Genomic DNA, 24536 nt, shown 5'->3' on the forward strand with positions numbered 1-24536 from the left:
CTTATTAATCATTTAGTTCATTAGCATGGGCAGCACATCTGTTCTTCATCAGGAAAGAATGCTTTGTGCTAATGCTAGATCAATCCCTTCCTGTCCCTGTCTGCTTGCTGCATGTGTGATGCACTCTTTCGTGTGTGCTTAATCTGTCATCAATTTAATCTAAGTGTGGGGTGAATCCATTATATGTTGTGAAAGAAATCAAAGCCTGGAGTGCAAGCAGGACAAACTCATTGCATGCAACTGCTTTTTAGGGACATAGAGCGGCATAGGGTTTACCCTTAGGAAATGGACTACATGTTTTAATTTTATCCAAAGTATTTTAACTCTTGCAGTTGGTTTCATTTAATAAAATACATGGCCAAAATGCCTACTTCTGTGCCCTGTTTTCCAAGTGATTTCTCCCTTCTGGGACTCATTTTAAAGTTGTCACTCCCTCCATTGTGTAATAGAAGATGCTGCTATATGTATTTCAATGAGACATTCAAACATTAAGGGATCTGTGGCCATTAACAAAAGGCAAATCAGAAACTGTTGGGGCTGAAATCATCATGAATGTTTCTGTAATAAAATCCAGATGTTTGCCATTTTTAGTGTTGTGTGAACTCTCAGCTTGCCTTGCTAATGGTACATGTCATTTTCAGGAACCTGCAACTGACACTTAAGCATAACAATTAGCTGGCAATATGGACCTGAAAATTAAGTCTTTGGATGCCGTTCACAAACCGCCAAAGTACTTTCCCACAGATTACTTTACAATCTACAATAGGGCCAATTCATGACTAAGGAGTTTATTCTCACAGGCACTTCAGCATTTCAACTTTTCCTGCATCAATCATTTGCAAGTTGATGTGTTCCTCTGCCAGTTTGGTCTACATTCAGTGTTGATTCTCTGTTGGTACTTCACTACAAGAACTCAAATGTTTTCATTTTCTTGGCATATCTAAATATCATCTACATAATCAGTTTCTTATGGCCATGGATTGATTGGAGTAAGGCAATTCCCTAAGACCACCATGTCTTCTATTAACATGAAATGTATATAGAATTGATCCATATAAACACAGAAGAGAATATATGTAACTCAGTGCTGAACTGTGGAATCCTTGCTGCTCTCTAAATTGGGTTATTTGCTTGCAGATGCCTCATTAGGTACCATCATTATGTTAGTAAATGTGGAGATTTATTCCTACTTATATATAGCAGCTTGCCCTACAGTATTGGTGTGGGTGTAATTTTCTCCTTGGAAGTTCCTTGATTAGGATATTATCTGCTTGATTGTTTGTCTGGTGTTAATTCCTGCTTATCTGTGTGAAGGCTGCTGAAGAGGTTCTAGTCTTTTGGTTCCTTCTTAGTTTTTTAATTGTCTCTTTTGAATGGGTATTGTTTGTAATTCATTGGGGGCATTTACAGATAGTGTAAAGATGTATCAATTTATGTCATAATTGGAAGAATCACCATTTCATTTTGATGCTACCTTAAATAATCACATTACATTATTCATATAAGAACTGCATTGGTTTCCAAAGTATTTTGAAACACAATTACTCTTATCAGCTGCATGTTCTAGATCAGATTATCGGCATATATGTCCCCTTTGTTTTAAGAGAAGCGATATTGTCTGTTTCCAGTTTTAGAATTTTTTGTTACATTCTTGCCATGCTACTGCTTCAGTGATTTCAATACAATTCTGTGTTTTAATTTTGTATGTACATTTATTTTGAGACATATGTTTTAATATCATTTTATTTGCTTAATAAAATATCTAAATTTGTATGCCATTTTTTTTAACTTATTCCAGAGTGCAAGCCTAAATGAAAGATGAAGATTTTGGCATTATGAGGCAACATTTTCTTGTTCATCTTTGGTATGCTGATATCTTCAAATAAATTTATCAGTAGTTCAGCATATATCAAGGATGCAATCCAATTTTTTTGAAGCATTTAATCTATGTGAAATATTATCCTCAATTTGAGAAATCAATTCTTATTAACCTAGTACATTCAAGATCATGAACAAAATTTTCACTATTTTACTTGTTGATAAAAATTAAGTTCAGGATTTGCCTTCCTTAGAAACTCTTAAAGGCCATGCTTTGTGAAGATTCTTCCTAAATATTATTCCAGGATTTGTCATGTATATGTTTATGAAGGCACCTGGTCTCACGTCATGTGGCAGATTTGTGCACTGATATATATTACAGAAATGCCTTATGATTCATTACATGCGCCAATTGATTTGCATGGAAAAGGAACCCAGCATTTTGCTATATGTCAAAGAATGCTTTTCTTGATTAACTTCATGCTGAGATTGACTGGCAGAAGCTCATTTAAAGAGTTTTCATCTTCTCTTCTGGCAAGTGTGGGTGTGCACAGTGGACATATGGAAGGAGCTTTTTGTGCATCAGCTGCTGGGATTTATGTCATTATGATGCTTTTCTCCCTTCTGTGCACATTAAAAATATGATTGATACGATAAATGTGATAGTACGGTAATCCTCACGCCGAAGAATTTGCTTATTTCTTGAAAAAGGTTCAAAGAAAATTTGAGAGTTAATGCCAGTTAACTTTGACTTTCAAATGTGCAGTTTGTTAACTCTTTTATTTATAGAACTGAAAGTCTGCCAATGGAAAATCTAAGCCAATTCCTTCTACTACACTGAAGTAATATAACTTAAACCTAGATCATTATTTTTATATCCTACCTTTCCTTGTTTGATATTATTTTCAAGTTGTTTCAATGTACTTCTGATCCTTCAAAATGATAACCACTGATATATCTCTCCATATGTACTTGTACTCATGTTGCACCTCCTTGAACCATGGTGCTATTCTCCAACTCCATGGAGTAGATAAGTGGGTTTGCAGATAGGACACAACAGAAAGGCTCACAGGATATGACATACTACTATGTAATGTAGTCTTGATTGCTTTGGACTGTAATCTTGATTATACAAAACATTGTAGAGTCCTCTTTGTCAGTCTAAGATCAGGTATAGAATAGTAAAGTAATAGGGAAAAGTAATAGAGAAAAACTGCACCTGCGTGGTATGTCAAAATTTAATCTATGCTGTATTAGCAACTCTTCCAAAACTGTTATATCAAGCTGTTTCTTTTATTGCCGCTATCAACCATTATTTTATCAATGGAAAATAAATCTGACTTCCTTTATTCTCTGGCAAAAATCTGAGTGCCAAAAAAACCCTCCCCTTTTTTTGCCAAGGTTCTTATAAATGGAATACTATTGCTAAAATATTTTTCAAGGAGAGAAATCTTCCAGAAATTTAAGTCACTTTAAGTGCCCAATACAATGTTCAGTAAAGTCAATATTATTTTAACTCTTTCCAATTATTTATTTTCTCCAGCCATCTAATTAATGAAATACAAATGGTATGAATACTATTTTCCTTCTATGCGCTCAACAGAAATTAATGAAACTGGTTTTTTCCCTTAGTTGCTGCTCTTTGGATTTATTAAAGTCTGGTGAGGGATTGGAAGACTCTTAGAAAGGGTTCATGTGATTTTGAATGCTGCAGATGGAAGGTGATTAGTAAAAATATAATTTTGTATTAAAGGAAAAACAACTTAGGGCTTAAGCCATTTTTTTCCTCATTTTTTTAAATCTCTAAAACATGTTAAATAAAATACATATAATCAGTCTGAGCCTAGGCAAAGATGGCAATCCCTCGATTCCCAGAGCTCTAAATCTGCTGGAGAATTCTGCCTTATGGTCTTCTCACAGGGAGCTATTGTCTGGAGCATATGTGGGTGATTTCAAGTCCTCTCCAAACCCAGAGAGAAATTATCAGGCCCAAAGCCAGAGACAATACAGCAAATCCAATTGAGTTCAGTCCTTTACTATTGACATCTAAAGGACAGAATCTTGCCAAACTACTAGATGTATTCTGAGAGTTTCTAGGATGTGGCTACTCTGGACCTAGCCAGTTTGAGCTATTTGTTGGTATTTGTTAGCTCAAGATCCAGATGGATCTTGACAAACATGAACATCGGGCCCTATCTAACAAAATGAAATTCAATGTAGAGAAAAGTAAGATTTTCACTTAGGCAAGAAAAATCAAATGTACGGATACAGATTAGGTGAAACCTAGCTCAATAGCAGTAACTATGAGAGGGATCTTGGAGTCTTAGTGGAAAATCACTTACATATGAGCCAGCAGTGTGCGGCAGCAGCCAAAAAAGCCAACACAATCCTAGGATACATTAATAGAGGGATAGAATCAAGATCACATGAAGTATTAGTACCACTTTATAAAGCTTTAGTAAGACCATACTTAGAATACTGTGTCCAGTTTTGGTCACCATATTGTAAAAAAGATGTAGAGACTCTGGAAAGACTGCAGAAAAGAGCAACAAAGATGATTAGGGGACTGGAGGCTAAAATATGAGGAACGGTTGCAGGAATTGGGTTTGTCTAGTCTAGTGAAAAGAAGGACTAGGGATGACATGATAGCAGTGCTCCAGTATTTGAGGGGCTGCCACAAAGAAAAGGGGGTCAACCTATTTTCCAAAGCACCAGAAGGCAAGACAAGAAACAATGAATGGAAAACTAATCAAGGAGAGAAACAACCTAGAACCAAGGAGAAATTTCCTAACAGTGAGAACAATTAACCAATGGAATAGCTTGCCTTCAGAAGTTGTGGGTGCTCTATCACTGGAGGCTTTTAAAAAGAGACTGGACAGCCATTTGTCTGGAATAATATAAGTTCTCCTATTTGTGCAGGGGGTTGGACTAGAAGACCTCCAAGCTCCCTTCCAACTCTGTTATTCTGACCTCTTCTGCCCTCTTCCATCCAGCTCAGGACTGCAGTCTCTTAATCCAGACCTCTTTTTGGAAAAGCTTTGTGTTGCTGAAACTTTTCCCCACTGCTCCTCCACGTGCCCATTTCATCACAGGAATTCTGAGAAGCTAGTCCATTTACCAGCTCCTCACTCCACAGAGTCATCAGCTTCACTGTCGGTGAATCCATCTTCAGTTTGCCATTGCTTTCCTGGAAGTCCAACAATATAATTTATATTATTAAATCATTTTGCTACATCAGTCAGCAGGAAATAGATTTTTTTTCTTCTGTGCTGAACTGATTGGATTAACGAAGGCGTAATAAAATTGATATAATTTCAATGTAATAAGTAATAGATCAGATCTCCCACCTGTAAATTACCACAAATGCATAAACAGTATGTAATGGGTAATCCTTTATGTTTCCATCAAACAGGCTGTTTGCATTGTATGAAAACAAAATTATATGAACACTTATCTCAGTGGGATGTAAAAGACTATAAATAAGATGACATTCTTTTTCCATCTTTAAGAGATTGGTACCACTTAAGTAATTTAAATTTGTGTACCAATTCTTTATTTTGTCTAAAATCTTTAAAAAATAGTCCTCCAATAATGAATGGTAATTTAAGTCATTCAATAGTTCCTGATCTAATAATGCAAGTTGTAAAACAGTTCTAGGCATGAATTCACCTATCCACTACTGTTAAATTGTTTGTGGAGACATTGTTTTGCCAAATAAGTGTCATATTTTTCTTAATTACTGAAAGTCATTTTTTCTTTAAATATGATTGTCTGACTGGCCTTTGTTCTAAGAGCTGGCCAGTCAATATTCTGCACAGTGGTTTCTCTTGAAAATAGAAAGAATTTGTTGCTTTTTGGCTCAAGTTTCTGAGGAAAGATTTAGGTCTGGTGCAGGAGTGTAGATCCGCAATAGCTTGGCTTCAGGAGAGATATGGTAAAGTGAATACAGTTCTGCAAAAGCAGATCCTATGACCATGGCAAAGACAAGGTACTGGTGAGTAGACTGGTTCCTTGGAACCACTCCTGATAGGATAAAGAATTGACCACATGTACTCCAGATGGCTACTTTCCACAGGTTGGAGCACCAGAAGATGACAGAATTAGCCATCTTGCTTGCATCTGTGTCTGTGACTTCTAGAGGGCACTCAGTTTGCAAATCTCACTTTTAAATCCCTTTTAATTCATCACTAACTACTTTTCTAAGCTATAAGACACCTTGGGAATGACAAGTTGGAAAACTCTAGGTAAGTCTGCCTTCAGTCCTGAACAACAACAATAAAAAATGTAATAAGAAATTTAAGAATTTAAAGAATCTGAAATAAACAGCAAAAGGCTAAATAAGATTTTGATCTTAGAAAATTATAAATGGACTAAGGATACAAATAAAATTGGAATATTGAGATTTTTACATTCAGGTTTGTGAATTAATTATAAAATAACAAATAGTTTTTCATGGAAAATAGATCCTGTTTTGATTTTTACAAGATACAACATAAATAAATAATTTTATGATTTCAAAAACTGGACACTAGAGGGGACTAAAGATTTTAGGTAGAAGAAAGATATATAGGCCTGTAAGATGGTGCAAAATGTTATGACAATAAAAGGAGGAAACTTTTGAAGAATGCAATTAGAAAATCGTAGCCACAATATCAATTTCATATCAGTAATGATGTTTGTTTCTCTGGACAGACTATGTCCAAAAGATGTTATTTAAAAATGTCAGATCAAATTTTATCTAACACATGGGTGTCAAACTCTATTGCGTCATGTAATGTATTGTGATGTATCACAACATTTTTTTGCCTTTGCGGAGCTAGGGTGGGCGTGGCCTGCACGTGATGCTTTCGGCTTGTGGGCCTCCAGTTTGACAAACCTGATAACAAGATAGAGATGGTATTGAAAGTGGATTTACAAATGACCGGCCATGAGAATGATTCAGAAAAGGATGTTTCACTGGATCTACAAAAGAAACTAGCTGAAGTTTTAAATTTTAAAAGGGAAATGCAAATGACAAACCAAGACGGTGACATGAATGTTTTTTTCCTACTACATTTACACAAAAGGCTTTTTAGAGCCTTGAATAAATGTGTGATGGGACAAAGAAAAAATGAAGAAAAATAAAATCCTGGTTTTGAATAAACTAAAAATTAAGGCTCTTAGAAGTAAAAAGGAAGGAATATAAAGTTGGTTTATTTGATTGGGGTTAAAATATGTTATTTCTGATATACTTTATGGATTTTGTGCTGACACCAAAACTGAAAAGATAAAATTTTATGAATTTGCTTATAAATAAAAAATAGGATATGGGAGGAAGAGATCTCTGTTTAACCTTATAAAGGGGTGAAAAGTTACTAAATTCGTTGTGATCAAGGCTGAAAATAATTTATTTATATCTCTCTTTTTCTTTGTTATATTTTTTTCTTTTTCTCTCATTCTCTTTTTCTCTCTCTTTTTTCCTTTTTCCTTTCTTTCTTTGCAATTTTTTTACTTCTTTCTATTATCTTTTCTTTCTTTAAGGGCTAGATTGTATTAGTTTTTACTATTATAATCAAATGCACACAAACACACACACACATATATATATATATACACTGCTCAAAAAAATAAAGGGAACACAAGCAGAAGACATCCGAGATCTGAATGAATGAAATAGGCTTATTAAATACTTTGTTCGTTACATACAATAGTTTTGTGTTCCCTTTAGTTGTTTGAGCAGTGTATAAACTACTATATGTATAGAAGAAAGTATTTAATAAGGCTATTTCATTCATTCAGATCTTGGATGTCTTCTGCTTGTGTTCCCTTTATTTTTTTGAGCTGTGTGTGTGTGTGTGTGTGTGTGTATTGCACAGAACGTGCATTTGATTATAATCAAATTTTGCTTATAATAGTAAAGTTTTCTGAACCTGCTGAATCTGGAAAACAGCGTACACGAGAGATAGCACTAGACACATTTTAGGAAGTTTTATTAGGATTCTTGTCAAAGAGATTACTGCTTAATCTTCTTGTCACTTTTTAGTTCGCCGAGCTTAAATAGCTTGAATATCCTTTTCTGCAACCTTTCCAGCCTGGTATCTTCCAAACATCTCAGTCTCTAACACAAAGAACATCCAGGTGCTATCCTTTACTACTGATAGTTGTCTGAGTGATTGTCCTAACAAATTTAAAAGATGCTAGATTCTGCAAGACTGCTTTAGTACAATAGTGGCTGAAATTCTGGGAAAGTAGTCTCAAATGTACCTGGAGGGCTCCAGTTGGGAAATCTTGCTTTGCTGGATGTGGTTCACGTAGCACATTATACTTTCTAGACATGCAAAAAGCAGTAGAACACCTGCTGGTCATTAGAAGATGTACAAAACAGGCTTCTTATGTTTGAGGCAAGCCTGGCCATGCTGTGAAGAAAAGAATGGGGTCTTTGCCAAAGATTGCGTGTGTTTTCTGCCACAATCGTACTGTGTACACCCTAGCCTTAAAAGCATGCATAGTATCAGCCTGAGGCTAGGTCTCCCAAATGAATATGTCCCAAACCCTGTTTTAAATCAGAAAGAAGAAGAACTTAATTCCTCTGAGATGCTTCTCCAGAGTTCCGTAACAGGAGGCTCTGTGTTTTGGATTTGTTACCATTCAGTCCTTGCTAAACACCACTGCTTTCTCAAGGGCGTGATCCAACTCATATGGAGGTAGGCAGGCATTCTTCTCTGACTCAAAAGCTTTGGCTCCTGATCAAAGAATTTGCCTAAAGAAGAAAGGGCCCCCAATAAAAATGGCTTTGAAAGAAGAGGGACAAAAGGGCAGACATATACCTGCAGCTGTTCCTCCTTCCCCCTCCCCTGGGACTTTATAGCTTGTTCACTCAGCGCATTCAGTAAATGAGTCTAATTGCTAAACAGTCGCATAGCCTTCAAATGTGAGGCTAGATCTGAAACAAGATTTCCTAAGTACTTCAGCAAATTGTAAATCTTTAGAGGGTCAGGCCTACCAACAAGAAGGCAACTGTAATTACATGTAATATCCAGTACATCTAAATTCATTCTGTGAGGGTCGGTCGGTCGGTCGGTCGGTCGGTCTGTCGGTCTGTCTGTCTGTCTATTCTGTCTGTCTGTCTGTCTGTCTGTCTGTCTGTCTGTCTGTCTGTCTGTCTGTCTATCTATCTATCTATCTATCTATCTATCTATCTATCTATCTATCTATCTATCTATCTATTTGTCTGCCTTCCTTCCTTCCTTCCTTCCTTCCTTCCTTCCTTCCTTCCTTCCCTCCCTCCCTCCCTCCCTCCCTCCCTCCCTCCCTTCCACATTTCAAGGAGGTCAGGATGGCATTTATGAATTTATATACCCGTTTCCCCCAAAATAAGACATCCCCTGATAATAAGCCCAATTGGGCTTTTGAGCGCATGGCAATAAGGCCAAGCACTTATTTCAGGGTTCAAAAAAATATAAGACAGGGTCTTTATTTCGGGGAAACATGGTATATACCCCTATCTGACGTACTACCTCACAACAGCAGGCCTATTTCACTGTCAGAATTCTATCAAATTCTATCAAAATTCACTTCTGGTGAAAGAATGCTGAATTAATTGTATGGTTTTCATTTTTTTTTAATAGACAGAAAAATAGACACAGAAAGTTTCCGAATAGCATAGGGCTTCTCTTTTATTATACAGAATTGAAATCCCACAAAATTAAAATGTTTGCAAAAATCTGGTACAAGTATAAAAAAAGTCCTGGGTTTTTTCTTATTTTCTTATTTCTTTTAAATGTAGAATTGTAGAATCAAGTTTCCATCTACCCTCACAAGAGCCCAATGAAGCAAGTTAAACTTTGAGAGAACATTGCATGACAAACTTTGAATCTGAAATAAGTCTTTGTCCCTCTCAAGTATTGGTTTCATCATCTGGAGTCATATATGAAACACTTATAATCAGTGGTGGGGTTCAGCCAGTTCACACCACTTCGGGAGAACCGGTTGTTAACTTTCTGAGCAGTTTGGCAAACTGGTTGTTGAAAGAAATCATTAGGGCAGAAAATCGGTTGTTAAATTACTTGAATCCCACCACTGCTTATAATGTAAGGTCATGTTTGCAATGTGAGATGATTTTACTCTTCCATACTTAGCGATAATTACATAAAATAAAGGTGGAAGGTTTTTTTTGGGGGGGGTGTTTGGAGGGATTAGGCACAATATAGGGGGATTACAAATGGATGATGTTGAGTCCTACTGCCCTCTGTTGGATTACCAAATCAATACCAACTCAATTGTTCTCACCCAAAGTGAATTGCAAACCACTTTCAGTGGTGGAGAGTTAGCCTCTCCAAAGGAGAAGCAGAGGAAAAATGACTCAGAAAATGCTCTCCTCCAATGCAGAAGTGGAGGAAAAAAATCTCTTTGAGGTGACTGCTTAGCTGCCAGAATAGATTAATTGATAGCTGCTTGTTTGCAATCATCTTGGTGGGAATAAAAGTGAGAACTTTCTAAAATACATGCAGGATTTTACTCAGGTAAATTACACATTGTTAGTGGACTATTGCAAACTATGAATGAATAAACCATAGTAATTTCATAATTTCATCCACAAGAAGTCTATTATAGGGTCATTGGTTTTTCATGAATATTCTGACCTGACCCCATTTTTCCCCCCTTTTTCTTTTCTTAAAAACCTTCTGGTGGTTTTCTGAGCAAGTTACCCTACTCTTATGTAGCATGAGGGATTCCTCTTTTTAACACTGAGACACTATAGACTCTTACTAGAATTAAAATAAAGTTTGCAAATCATTGTTACTTTAGAAATAACAGAAGATGTGACAAGCAACTGAACACAGCTAATTATCAGAGTAATCACTTCATTTATATACAACAATCTTAGTTCCAAACATTTGGGATGAGGCTGTAATTTTAGCATAATGGGCAAACTCTGTCCCATACTTCAGTAGGGCTGATCAGAACGGATCAGAATAGAGCTGGAAGGGACCTTGGAGGTCTTCTAGTCCAACCTTATACCGTTTCAGGCAAATGACTGTCCAGTATCTTCTTAAAACTGCCAGTGATGAAGCACCCACAACTTCTGAAGGCAAGATGCTCCACTGATTAATTGTCCTCACTGTTAGGAAGTATTTCCTCAATTCCAGGTTGCTTCTCTCCTTGATTAGTTTCCATCCATTGTTTCTTGTCTTGCCCTTCTGGTGCTTTGGAAAATAAGTTGACTCCCTCCTCTTTGTGGCAACCCCTCAAATACTGGAGCTCTGCTATCATGCTTCCACTAATCAACATTTGTTTATGAACATCTTTCTCTGAACTGGCTTCTACCTCCACCTGATTTCCAAGCCGATTTGTTTCTTATTTGATCTTCAGAAACTTGCAAAATAATGTCAGGAACAATTGGGGAAGAAACAAGCTTTGTTTTATTCTTTTTAAAAAAATCATCTCTGTTGAACATTCTTTACTGGAACTGTGATGCAGCTTGCAGAACGAAATATGAATACAAAAGCATTCTGGAATGCAGACTTCATGCCACCATTTGTCTGGGCTGTAATCTGAGAGTTGCAACATATGTGAGAACTAACAAAGAGCCACAGCCAAATGTCACCTTTGCCCACTAGAGGATTGGACATTGCGGGATCTGTTAACACATGCCTGGTAGAAGATATTGTCCACATGAGGCTGGTTCAGTCTCTGGCCCATTAAGTCAAACATAGGCTATAGTCTGTGGATTTTCTTTGGTATAAGAAACTTAGTTGTATAAGTCTACTCTAAATATAAAAATGTCCCATTACAGCAGTCTCCCAGAATTCCAAATCCCCCAGTAGACTGATTCCCATTATATCCCCAGTGGATTTATGGATCTTGTAATCTAATACACATAGAACATGGATGTCAAACTCAATCACGTTACATAATGCACTGTGATGTATTGTGAGGTATTTTGCCTTTGCGGAGCCCAGGTGGGCGTGGCCTGTGTGTGACGCATCTAGCCCATGGGCCACCAGTTTGACAGGCCTGATCTAGAAGGTGCCATATTGAGGAAATTTGCCTTGCTTTATTGGAAGAAATGTCCATCTGGGTTCAGTTCCAAGTGGGGAGAAAGGCACTGGAAACATGGTGACTGTTTGGAAAGATGGTTTTAATGGTGGACAGGACCATATGGTTTGGGATCCTGGGCAAAAAAAGCACATGGAGTGGAGAGAGTGATATATTTATACACTTTCTTGAGCCCTGCCTTAGAGTTTCCTGTTTCTGTACAAGAAATGTATCCCATTGACTGTCAGACTCCCAGGGGGTGGGGGTCTTAGCTAACTTGGTAGGCTGTCTGTGTCCCAGGCTTGGTTGAGCCTTGCTGGTTGATGTAATCTTCCCAGGTGCCATGTAGTGAGATGGGTAGAGGGGTAATCCTATCATGTTCTGAGGGCCATATCTTAATCCCATCACCCTGGAGCTGAAGGGGAAGGGGGAGGGAGCTGGAGGAAGCTGCTCTGTCTTTAAAAACACGTTTCTCCTTTTTTCATCCAGGAAAATATAATATTCTGCCTCTTTAATATTTCCTAGACTATTTCATTCTTCTAGGAGGGGGGTGGGTGCTAACTTCCTACAGCTTCATTGCATGACTCTAAACAGATATATTTACATGAGTTACAATTAAGATTTAACATGGTTAACACTGCTTATTCTGTCCATTCATTTGCACTATAGCACAATGAGAAAGGTTATTTTTAGGGGATCTGCAGTTAAAGCTGTTTGTTAATTTCTTGGTGTTTAGCTTGTAGCTCTGGCCTTACATCTTAAACAGCTCCCTAAAAACTAGTGTGCGGACTCCAGAAAAAAAAGTTGCCATAAATTATAACTTTTAATTTAATTAGGGTATTGCTTATATAGCCCTTGGCATGAAAAAGAACTGTATTCTATATTGCCATATAGAAACATGTTTGTTGCATTACATCCAAGATGATTTTTTCCTTTAATAAAGAATTACTAGAAAATTAGAATAGTCCATGCAAACAATTCATTCCAATCTTTTTATGCTAGTTTTGGGGACAATAAGGTCTGCAATTATATTCTTAGACAGTCTCAGTGTTATTCTGAGGATCTTGCTTTTCATTACCAAATCATGACTACCAGGCTTCATACAAATCAGTGCTTGAATTAGATGGATTTCAAATCTGAAGTCCTCCGCATCAAACAACAGCAGATATCAAGGCCTGACTCTTTTGGTCCTGATCGAAATAAGCGCTTGGCCTTATTGCCATACACTCAAAAGCCCAGTTGGGCTTATTATCAGGGGGTTTCTTATTTTGGGGGAAACAGGGTATATAGTTGGAGAATGCTTATCAAATCTACAAGTACACAGAATTGTGCAAATTAGCTAATATTCTAGAACAGTGTTTCTCAACTCTTGACAACTTTATAATGCATGGATTTGATGATAAAGTGGTTGGAGAATTCTGGGAATTGAAGTCCACATATTTTCACTTAAAAAAAACAAAAATCAAATGGATAGGATGAGAACTCAGCAACAGTACTTGTGCAAAGGTCTTGGAGTAGTAATTGATTAGGAATTGAATACGGCTCAGTATATAAAAAGATAAAAGTAATTTGAGGTTATATAAATGCAGTTTCCATTTCCAAATCATGGGAAATTTTTAGTAGTTCTGTTTACTCCACACTGAGCAGACCTCACCTTGAGTATTTCGGAGGAGCTGGAATAGGATCAGAGGAGGGCAATGAAGATGATTGAATGATTAGAAATTATATTCTATGAAAAGAGATAAGAGAAACTGGACCTGTTTAGCCTTGAGAAGAAAAGACCGAGAGCAAATATGATGGTGCTCTTCAGTTACAGGAATGTGTTAGAGCCTGTTTGGGAGGCAAAAATCTTTAGCATGTAACTGATTAATGTCTTATCAGTTTCAGGCAGCAGCACAAGCCTGTGGGAGGATACTAGTCAATTAATTAAAACCACTGAGTGGCTGCTTGTTAACTTGTGGTTAGCGCTTAGTAGGGAAGCATGGTGCCATAGAGAAAAGCCATACAGTCAAACATTGATTATATTTGACTACAAGGCTAAGGCTGCTAGATGAAGGACATGAGGATAAAAAGGAGGATATGTCCTTCTTTTGCTGGAGATCTCCAGACCCTATCTCAGAATAATAGGTCAGAATTTTTACTTAGCAGTAGGCAGGAAGTATGTTGATAGATAATATGCATAGGCATTAAGAAGACCAAGCATTCAAGGCAATAGAATGAACAAACCACTATCATTCTGCCCATGGTTTGTCTCTTATGGTGTATAAATCAGGAAAACCAGAGTAACAAAACAGGCTAGGATTCCTCATTACTGTGATACAATAATTATACAGTGGATGGAGTTGTTTTGGTTTGTTAGCCGTGGGCATTGTTAGGAAGAACTACGGAATCTGATTTAGCAATCCATACTAATATATTGATTGTCCCTTGATAAGTTGTTCCATGCCCCCACCAAAAAAAGACCTTTGCATTTCCCTATAAGTCATGTTCCAACACTATAATGATCTAACTTCAATCTAGTGCAATTTAAAACAAGATAATTAAACCATCTGGGTCTCCCAATATCATTGCAGAGTTATTCATCATCTTTATTTACCTTTTGACTTTTTTTGACAATAATTTCTATTTTAGCACAAATATCACGCTGTTTTATGACGTCTGTAATTTAAAAAGATCACAAGGGCATAAATAATACAATGAATAAAACAAAAATCTATTTAAAAAAGTTAACATAATACATCAACAATTATTAGAGTATACAGTAATTAAATTGTCAAGGAAATCAGGCAAAAGCATGGAAAAATAGATAAATTTTAATTGAGATTACATCCTGCGAATCTGCCTAGATTAATCTATATTATGGTTGTCAGTATTAAAGCTGTTCTTTTCCACATCACTGCTAAATGACATCACTAAACAGTAGCACAGTTAGCAAAATCTCTCAGTGGAAACAAGGAAGGACTGAGGAGGCTCACACGGATGAAGGCAGCTTTATTAGATTATCCAACCCCAAGCTGCTAAGGTTATTATCTCTCAAATAGTTTAATGGACCATCCATGCAGAACTGCCATCATAGAACTCTCTGCAGCTACTTCAGTCTATACTGTTTTCAGCTGTTGGACTACTATTGCTCTTTAGGTTGGCTGCTACTTCAGTGATAGAAAGAGTGTTTATATATTTTAGATAATTGTATTATTCCGGGAAAGGATCTAAAAAAATAGCTTTAGGGAAGACTTACTATGCATGCCCTTCATATTATGCTTTTCTTATTTAAAACTAAGGGAAAAAAATATATCTTACTGTTCTTCCTAGATGTACAATGGAGAGATCTGGCAGAGCGAGCATACTCCAGGTTCCCTTGATAAAGTGGTATCACTTGTTGGGTCCTAGGAACTGTGTCTTCTCTTTAAAACAGAGGTCCCCAACCCAGTGATGGGATTCAGCCAGTTCTCTCCAGATTGCTCTAACCGGTAGCGGCAACTGCTGGAGGCTCCGCCCACCCACCTGGACGTAATGCGTGACTACTGTGCATGCAGAGAAGGCTGTGCACATGCGCAGAGGTGGCATGGGCAAATGAAGCGAGCGCGCCCATGTGCATGCTCACATTTGCGAACTGGTAGTGAAGGTAACTGAGTCCTACCTCTGCCTCAACCCCTGGTCTATGCCCATTCAGAACTGGGCTGCGGAAGCGGCGTGTGAGCGTGTACACTCACATAGTTCCATTTGTGCAAGCGGCAGGCGTGTGTGTAAAGCCGAAAAAATTGGGGAACGCTGCTTTACAACACTTGTCCTATGGAACAGTCTTGGCCCCAAGATTTTGGAGAGCTTCAACTCTAGTTGAGCTGTGAAGACCTGTCTCTTCCCCCAGGCATTGGGACTGGAAAATTAATGGTGCCATGGTATTTATGTGTTTGCCATGTTAATAAGATGACAAGACCACAGCTTGGGTTTTTAAAAATTAATTTTGTCTATTTTGTTTTTATGTTTTAATTGTTGCCCAGAACACTACTAATTAGGTGGACGGGCACATGAATTTTTTAAACCAACAAATAATATGCTACATAACATAGCTGTGCTATATATCAATTTTCTTGCTTTAACAGGTGAACTACCACTTGGGTGGTAAGAACCGAGGACCTTGGCTCTTGAGAGAAAGAAAAACCCATCTCTTCTCAACTCTGATTCCAAACAAATGTGAAACTGATTTGTGTGGCAATATAAATGAAATTAATCATAACAGACACTCGCAGCTGGCCAGACCCATGATAAAATCCAGTATAGACAAGTGTGAGTATGCTTGGAGCTAATCAGTAAAAGATTAATTGGCACACTGAGTACTATGGTAATTAGAGGTGGAGAATATAGGATTTGTTAGGGTTGTCTACTGTTCCATCACTCAGTAGCTCTGTTTGCATGGCATAATTGCCTCTGGATTAGTTAACCTTTTTTTTTTTTGATCCACTCATCCAATCTGATGGATTTTCATAGCAAACTGACTGTTAAATTAGTAAAAATGGCTGGTTTAGATTAGACTAGTGCATGGCTATGGGGCGCAGTGGCTCAGTGGCTAAGACACTGAGCTTGTCGATTGAAACTTCGACAGTTGAGCAGTTCGAATCCTTAGTGCGGCGTAACGGGGTGAGCTCCCATTACTTGTCCCAGCTTCTGCCAACCTAGCAGTTCGAAAGCACGTAAAAAATGCAAGTAGAAAAATAGGGACCACCTTTGGTGGGAAGGTAACAGCATTCCATGAGCCTTTGGCATTTAGTCATGCCGACCACATGATCACAGAGATATCTTCGGACAGCGCTGGCTCTTCGGCTTTGAAACAGAGATGAGCACTGCCCCCTAGAGTCAGGAACGACTAGCACATATGCACGAGGGGAACCTTTACCTTTAGTGGATGGCTTAGTTTGTGGTCTGGTGTGTTGTGCAAATATACCAATTAGGTTGTTAGTTTGGAGAAAATGTTTCCAAGTTATTGTATCATTTCCCCTTTCTTCTATTAAAGAATGGGGAGAGGCAGTCGATCAAGACAATATGAAATCATTAGCCTTGCCGATGTATCCACAGACTGGCCACACCCTCCCTCTCATACTCTGGAGCCTGGTTGTGAAGGGCTAAGGTCCTCAGGCACATGAATCTGATTGTGCCATAGTATGTGGGTGGTATGCCTCTTAATTTCTTATGCTCTATTAATTTGGACAAAAACAAAGAATGGCTCCAGAGTATCTCTGGAACAAGACAAGGGAGTCATGAGGGAATAGTCAGCTCAGATTGTAAATTGGAGAACTAAATACCGCCACTGATGATTGAAGAGTTAGGACAGGTTAGCCCTTCTGGTCTTTGTATAATTTGGGGATTAGAAATAAACATGTTTCTGCTTGTCTGGATTTGTATGTTTACGCCAGTTCTTCTTGATTCACATTGATTAATCATTGTTTCAATTTTTCATGGTTCCCTCTGAAATGAGAAGAATTCATAGTTACAGATTATGAATCTAAGCAAGCAATTATTTTAAGTACTTTTGTACTAATAATAGGAAAAACAAGGGACGGTTTGAACTAAATTAGTTTCCAAGTGGAATTTGGAACTGCTTTGTGAAAATGTCACTGTGAAGAAAAAGTTTGATTTGAATTATAAAAACCATACTTTAACTTACACATGTAAATAAGTGTTTCAGTTGCTGGAATTTATTTCCGGATACATAAGAATACAGTCTTAAATTAATGTTTGTCCTGCTACCAAATTGCGATAGAAATAGCAATAGCAATAGCAATAGTGCTTAAACTTATATACTGCTTTACAGTACTTTACAGCCCTCTCTAAGCAGTTTAGAGAGTCATCATATTGCCCCCAACAATTTGGGTCCTCATTTTACCCACCTCGGAAGGATGGAAGGCTGAGTCAATTCTTGAGCCTGGTGAGATTTGAACTGCCAAATTGCAGTCAGCAGAAGTAGCCTGCAGTACTGCACTTTAACCACTGCACCACCATGGCTCATATAAAATGCTCGTTTCCCTGAGAAATGTATTCAAATTTTGAAATAGAACCTCTGGTCACAACCATAATTCGTTCAATAACTTTGATTGCAACCTGATTTGGTCATGTCAAGAACCTAACAAAAATTAATGCAAAATTAATGCAATGGCCACATGAGGTCGCTGTTTTTTGGCGCTTACAAAAAAAAAAGTGGCACGGAAGGGGAAATCGACTGCGACCGTGTTTGATCACCACCTGAATATTTGTTCGTGACCAGATTCAAAAATTTTGTGAATTTTTTGGTCAGAACCCGATTTGGTCGTGGTCAGAAGTGTTCGTGACCAGAGGTTCTACTGTAACTGGCAATTTTGCCATGAATTAATTCAGTTCTATTGGTCTCTCTTTATTTTCTTGATTTTAAGAAAAAATGAAAAATAATATTGAATATGAGACATCATGAAGTAGAGTTGTATCATTAAGACGCTTATCACTGACTTAAATTTCTCCATGATAAAAACATTGGAAGAAGCCCAGAAAAAAATGGAACATGAAAAATTCAAATAAAGACATTATTGGGCATGGATCCAGGGTGGGTGAGGGGTTGGGTGGGGGGGCCATCTTGATAATGAGGGAATACTAGGAAAAAAAAGGTACTGTGGTCATGGATTTTAGACAGAGCACAATACTAGTGGCCTCTATGAATGGGGAAATGCTATTTCCAAGCTAACATAAAATGTTAGTATATTGCCACTTCGTGTTAAAAGGGGCACTTTGTTTTCTTATTGGAGGGAACTCCCCACCCCATTTTGGGATAATATTTAGCACCATGCTAGCACATTTGCAAAAAAAGAGCCTAAATACAGAACTGCTAACACACTAGGAGCATGGGACAGTGTGAAGGTTGCCACCATGATCAGCATAAAATGCGTGAAGGGGAGTTAACAAATTATCTTCTTCCATTTTTGTGAAGGGGAGAGAAAGGATACAGGGGTGGGTTCTACTTACCTTTACTACCGGTTCGCAGCAAGGCCGCGCGCGCATGCTTGCTTCACTCACTTGTGAGTGCACTCTTCTGTGCAGAAGCATTTTTATGACGCCAGGGTCAGTGGGCAGAGCCTCCCACCAGTTTTACTACTGGTTCTATAGAACAGGTGCGAACTGGGGGCAACCCACCCACAAGGATAGTATAGGTAAGCAGGTATTCATTGCAAGTGAGCAGTGATTGGTTGATAACGTTTTTGTGTTGATAGTTTCTTCTGCTCAGCTATTAGTGAAAAGGGCAAGTGCTGATTGGCAGGCAGTTCTCTACTCCAGAATTGCAGATACAGTATATAACTATACATTATCGTGCCTGAATAGATATGAAACTGCCCATATTTGACTAAACTTGAATCCAGGAGATTCAGAAGAGTCTTTATTATTCTGTTAACTTTAATGACCAGTTTTTTTTCCCATGAAGTTAATCACCAAACACTCCCATGTATATTCAATTACATGGCCCAGGTTGGAAATAATTGTTGAAAACAGTGCCTTAATTTGCAAACAGACAGATGATAAAATCTTAATTTAACTTTTGAACTGCAAAGTGTACTTTTTTCTATGTACCTATCTAGCTATTATCTTCAGCCATATTGTATCAATCAGGTTGGATTATCTAAAATAAATCCACCGTCTCTTCTCTCTCTGCATTTTTACTACAGACTTATATAACCGTTGTGCTTCTAAAGTGCTAGAAATCTTTGAATAAACTCTTTGTTAAAATCTGATTTTGAGACAATGATATTCCTGGAAGTTAGGTTAACTTTGTACTTGGGAGAACAAGTGTACAACACTCTTACAATCACTGTAAAGGAATTTTCATTTCATGTTATTCTATTTATGGTCATAGATCTAAATAAAAAGTTCTAAAGACCTAAAGAAAAACAAAGCAAAATAATGTTTTTGTTTATTGTTTAAAAGCTGATCAAAATAAAAGTAAACTGTCAGGAAGCAATTAGTATCTTTTTTAAACCCAAGGAAAAAATGATTCTCTTGCTGGAGCAGAATTTGGCTTCTGATTCTAAAAGCAGAAAAAAAAATTTTTTTTTTTGTTCTGTCAGAGAAGTAAGATTGTACTGATTGGTCACATAATTGGACATAAAAAATGCTTCATATGTCCTGGGAAGTTGTCTAAAAGTGGAATAATAGATCTGTTCTTAAGGTATCTTTGTAGTAATAAAACATGGTTTAGGGATTCTCCTCTGTCCCATCCACAGGATATAATTAGTCATTATAAGGGGCTCTTTTAAATTTCTCTTCCATGAATTTCACAGATTTAAGGTCAACAAAGGCTGCATACAGATCTTGTCTGTGGCAGGATGGGTAAAATAAAGACATGGTCTAAAGATCTTCTTAGTGTAAAGTTGACCTGTTCATTATGGATAATCTGTTCTGAATCCAGCCAATTCACTAGCTTATAATTTAAGTACCTTGCATAAACTTTATTAATTAATTGGGTAATTGGGTTTTCTGGGGTATCCCTTCTCTCTGTCAAATCTTATTAGCGGGATGTATATAGAATTATAGAGTTTTAAAAGAAGAAGGAAACTTGGAAAAAAAATCTAGACTAACTTCCTATCAATACTACAAGATTCCTGATAGGTGGCCATCCACCTTCTACTTAAAATCTTGTAACAATTAACTGAAGCTAATTGGAATTAATTAATCGCTCAGATCACTGTCATGTGTAACATTCTAAACACAAAATGGGATAAGTTTAAAATGTATTAGATAACAGCTTCCTTCCTTTCCTTTTCATTTTCCCACCAGGGAATGGGATTCTAGAGTTAAATGCAAAATATAACAGATACCAGTTTGAAGAAAGAAATATAAGCAATGTGCATGAAAAATTACATCTTTTATTCAGAGAGCTATGGAAACATTTTTGGATTTTGGAAACTGGAAATTGAGTGAAGCCATCTTTCATGATCAGTACTACAGATTGTCAAATCCTCATGCCAGACACAGCGTCAAGACCTCACAGCAGGGCATTGTCATGGAAGCAAGAATTACGCAGACTTCAGTAAGGTGTTTTAATGCAAAGGTTAGGGATAAAGTAAAGAAGCTTGGAAACTGCATTAAGATCTTCGAGGCCTTTTTCTTCAGGACAGAGTTCCTTTGAACATTTTGATTCTCTTCTCCCCAGGCTATTTGCAAGTTGGACTGACTTGCCATTTATGAGACAAATGGCTAACAAGCTCATCTCCCATCTGTGCAGTGTTTATGTCTAGCATTTCTCCCAGTTCTTTCTCAGCCTCTTTACAAATAGGGTACAAATAGGGTGGATTGCTCCCGGTTCTGTCCAGTTCTTTAGAACCAGTAGTAAAAGCAGTGGGAGGTTCTGCCCACCCACATGGACGTCATAATTGAAGTGCGTGCACGCTCCCATTGCGAACCAGTAGTAAAGATAAGTAGAACCCACTCCTGGTACATACTGTATTCACTCATCACAAATATGGATTCTACATCTTTGTGAAGGAGAGTTGCCTTGTCTTAGATGCATAAGTCAGATTTTCCCCAGGCACAAGCTGCATATCAGAAATAGGAAAAGGAAAGACCTGACTTGGTTTCCCTGAGACTCTGATTAAAGGTTGAGATCTAGAAGATGATGGAAAATTCATTGGAATTTTAGTTTTGGAATCCATTTGTTTCTAAGGAATAGATAAGCAAGTCTAGCCAACCCCCCCATCCCCCCCACTCTGGATTAGGTAAAGATAAAGGTTCCCTCACACATATGTGCTAGTCATTCTTGACTCTAGGGGATGGCTCTCGTCTCCGTTTCAAAGCCGAAGAGCCAGCGCTGTCCAAAGATCTCTCCATGGTCATGTGGCCGGCATGACTAAATGCCAAAGGCGCATGGAATGCTGTTACCTTCCTACCAAAGGTGGTCCCTATTTTCCTACTTGCATTTTTTACGTGCTTTCGAACTGCTAGGTTGGCAGAAGCTGGGACAAATAATGGGAGCTCACTCCGTTACACTGCACTAGGGATTTTTTTTTTAATTTGATTTATATGCCGCCCTTCTCCGGAGACTCAGGGCGGTTTACAGTGCGTTAAGCAATAGCCTTCATACTTTTTTGTATATTTATACAAAGTCAGTTTATTGCCCCCACAAACTGGGTCCTCAATTTACCTACCTTAGAAAGGATGGAAGGCTGAGTCAACCTTGAGCCTGGCGAGATTCGATCTTACTTTAATTGCAGACAGCTGGTGTTAAATTACAGTGCTTCTGTCTGTTGAGCTAAACCAGGCTCCACCGACCTTTCGATCAACAAACCCGGGGTATGAAAGGGCTTAAGGGACATGGTGGCTTAGTGGCTAAGACACTGGTCTTAGCTACTGAGCCACCGTGTCCCTTAAGCCCTTTCATACCCCGGATCAAGATGATGTCTTCTTGGAAGATACACTAAGTGGTGGCAGCAGTAACTGCCAAGCAACTACCCAAAGAAAGAGATGAGACCATTGTGTGTAAACCAAGAGGGACATTTCTACTACATAACTCTTGCACATAAAAGCCATCATACTACATTAGTCCCAGGGGTGGGTTCTACTTACCTTTACTACCAGTTCGCAATGGGGCTGCGCGCGTGTGCTCTCTTTGCTCGAGCATGCGCGCACTCTTCTGTGCATGCACAGAAGTGCTCTGATGACGTCGGGGTCAGTGGGCGGAGCCTCCCTCTGGTTTTACTACCAGTTCTATAGAACCAGTCCGAACCGGGGGGCAACCCACCACTGATTAGTACCTATTATTTTATTGTTTAAAATACAGGTTTTCGGCCATCTGATGCTGATGGACACATTGGGGATTTTGAAAACATATTACAGGTATTATTTCAAAATAGCTGCTACTGAGGCTTATCTATTCATACAGTGGCTGTTGTGAGAACATAATCATTTGCAAAAGTTACTTTATTTGATTGCTATATTTTTTTAACTTTCTCCTATGCATCCAGAAGAAATATCTTTATTATTTCTGCTTAGCTTTGTCTGCTTTCTGGATAAGTTGGCTTACTTCCAAACTAAGTCTTGCACTGAAGCTAGGTACAATTTTTATTTTCTAATGTAGTTTAGGGACAGTTTTCAAAAAGCTTCTTATAAATGAATATGAGAGTGCTGGCTCACTTTGTGATTAGTCAAAAGCAAAATCTCCTTCCATTTAAGTTTGACACCTGATCACTTTATAGACACATCAATGTAATTTTCTTGTTAACAATACAGAAATATTTTATCACTGCCTTCTTCAGAGATGTTTTTAGACCTCCCAAATCAGGATATAGCCCAGAAAGTCTATTGTAATCACTTATCCAAGTACTGACCAATTCCAACCCAGTTTAGCTTTGTCAAGGTCAACCAAGTGTTGTCATCTAATCTCAAATATCTACCAATTAGAACTAAACCAGGGGTCAGCAACCTGTGGCTCCGGAGCCACATGCGGCTCTTTGGACCCTTTGCACCCTGTCAGGTGATCCCACCATTGGCTGGCCCTGCCCTGCCCCTCGCCCTCCCCTCCCAGTCACTCCTGACCTGGTCTGAGAAGGTAAGGGCGATGGCAGGAGATGGAGAAGCGGCCAGGGCAGAGACAGAGAGATACGGGGGGGGGGGGGAGAGGGAGAGAGACATAGATAAAGAGAGAGGGGGAGATGGGGGAGAGAGGGAAGGAGAGAGTGAGGGAGGGGGGAGAGAGATATGTCAAAAGGATTTTGTGGTTCCTGGTGTTTTTTAACAACTGGTTCTCTGCCCTAATGACCGGCTGGGTAGGCGTGGCTGGGGGGGTGTCATGTGACTGGTGGAAGTGAGTGACATCGAGTTGGCCATGCCCACCCAGGTTTTGTGGCTCCCGGTGTTTTGTTTTCTGTGGTAAATGGGTCAAAATGGCTCTTAAGAGTATTTAAGGTTGCAGACCCTTGAACTAAACAAAATGAGAAACATTTGGGACATGACTAAGCTTACTGGCCTACATGCTGCAGTTCTTTCCAGTCCCTTATACCGAGTACCCACTTTCTAGGATTACATTTTCTGACATTTTACAGGCCTACTGTTTTGCACAAGGTACTTTTGGTACAGTACTTTTGGATTTTATCTTCAGAATGGTGGAAGAAATAATTATATATGTCTTGGGTTCCTTCTGAGCTTTCTGTTCTCTATTCCTTTGTAGTTGAGTGCAATTTACATTTTATTCTCTCTCTCTTACACAATCAAAAGCCCCCCCCACTCTCTTCTGTGCAGACAAATGTGATCCTACAGAATGATGAGCATTTTGATAGAAGCCCCATAGAACTTACTACCACTGCTGAGATGGTTTGGAGATTGAGAGGTCTTGCCTCCTGCCCGTGGAGGTTTGGGTGGCCTTGATGGGGAGGAGGCATTGTGCAGTTTGCGTGGGACGAGTTCTCTGGCTTCATCCTAGCAGTTAGGCTGTTGCCTCACGTTGAATGGGTCCTGTACTTGGCAAGAACGATTGTTATTGTTGGGTTATAATAGAGTTGCCAAGGATTTGTATCAGTGGCTGTTGGTGCTGCTATGTTAGTCTTTGTGTGTGGCTTTTTTTTCCCTTTCCCTTTTTCTTTTTGCTTCCTTCTTTGCTGCCAGAGTATTTAAGATCACGATGACTATATTGTATTGGCATTGTTACTGAACCGATTACTTCACTTCCAAATGAATGAATGCAGGCTTTTAAAACA

At 38.4% G+C, this 24536-nt stretch overlaps 1 long non-coding RNA gene across 1 annotated transcript; it reads left to right on the plus strand.

The window, feature by feature from the left end:
* The first annotated feature begins 16027 nt into the window (after positions 1-16027).
* LOC117666085 (uncharacterized) lies at positions 16028-20933 on the plus strand. The gene is made up of 2 exons (XR_004591602.1): positions 16028-16122; positions 20626-20933. It is a non-coding gene; the product is annotated as an uncharacterized LOC117666085 (long non-coding RNA).
* Positions 20934-24536: the final 3603 nt, after the last annotated feature.

The sequence above is a fragment of the Pantherophis guttatus genome, chromosome 1 (genome assembly GCF_059756535.1).
Source record: "Pantherophis guttatus breed Tessera chromosome 1, ASM5975653v1, whole genome shotgun sequence".
Classification (NCBI taxonomy): Eukaryota; Metazoa; Chordata; class Lepidosauria; order Squamata; family Colubridae; genus Pantherophis; species Pantherophis guttatus.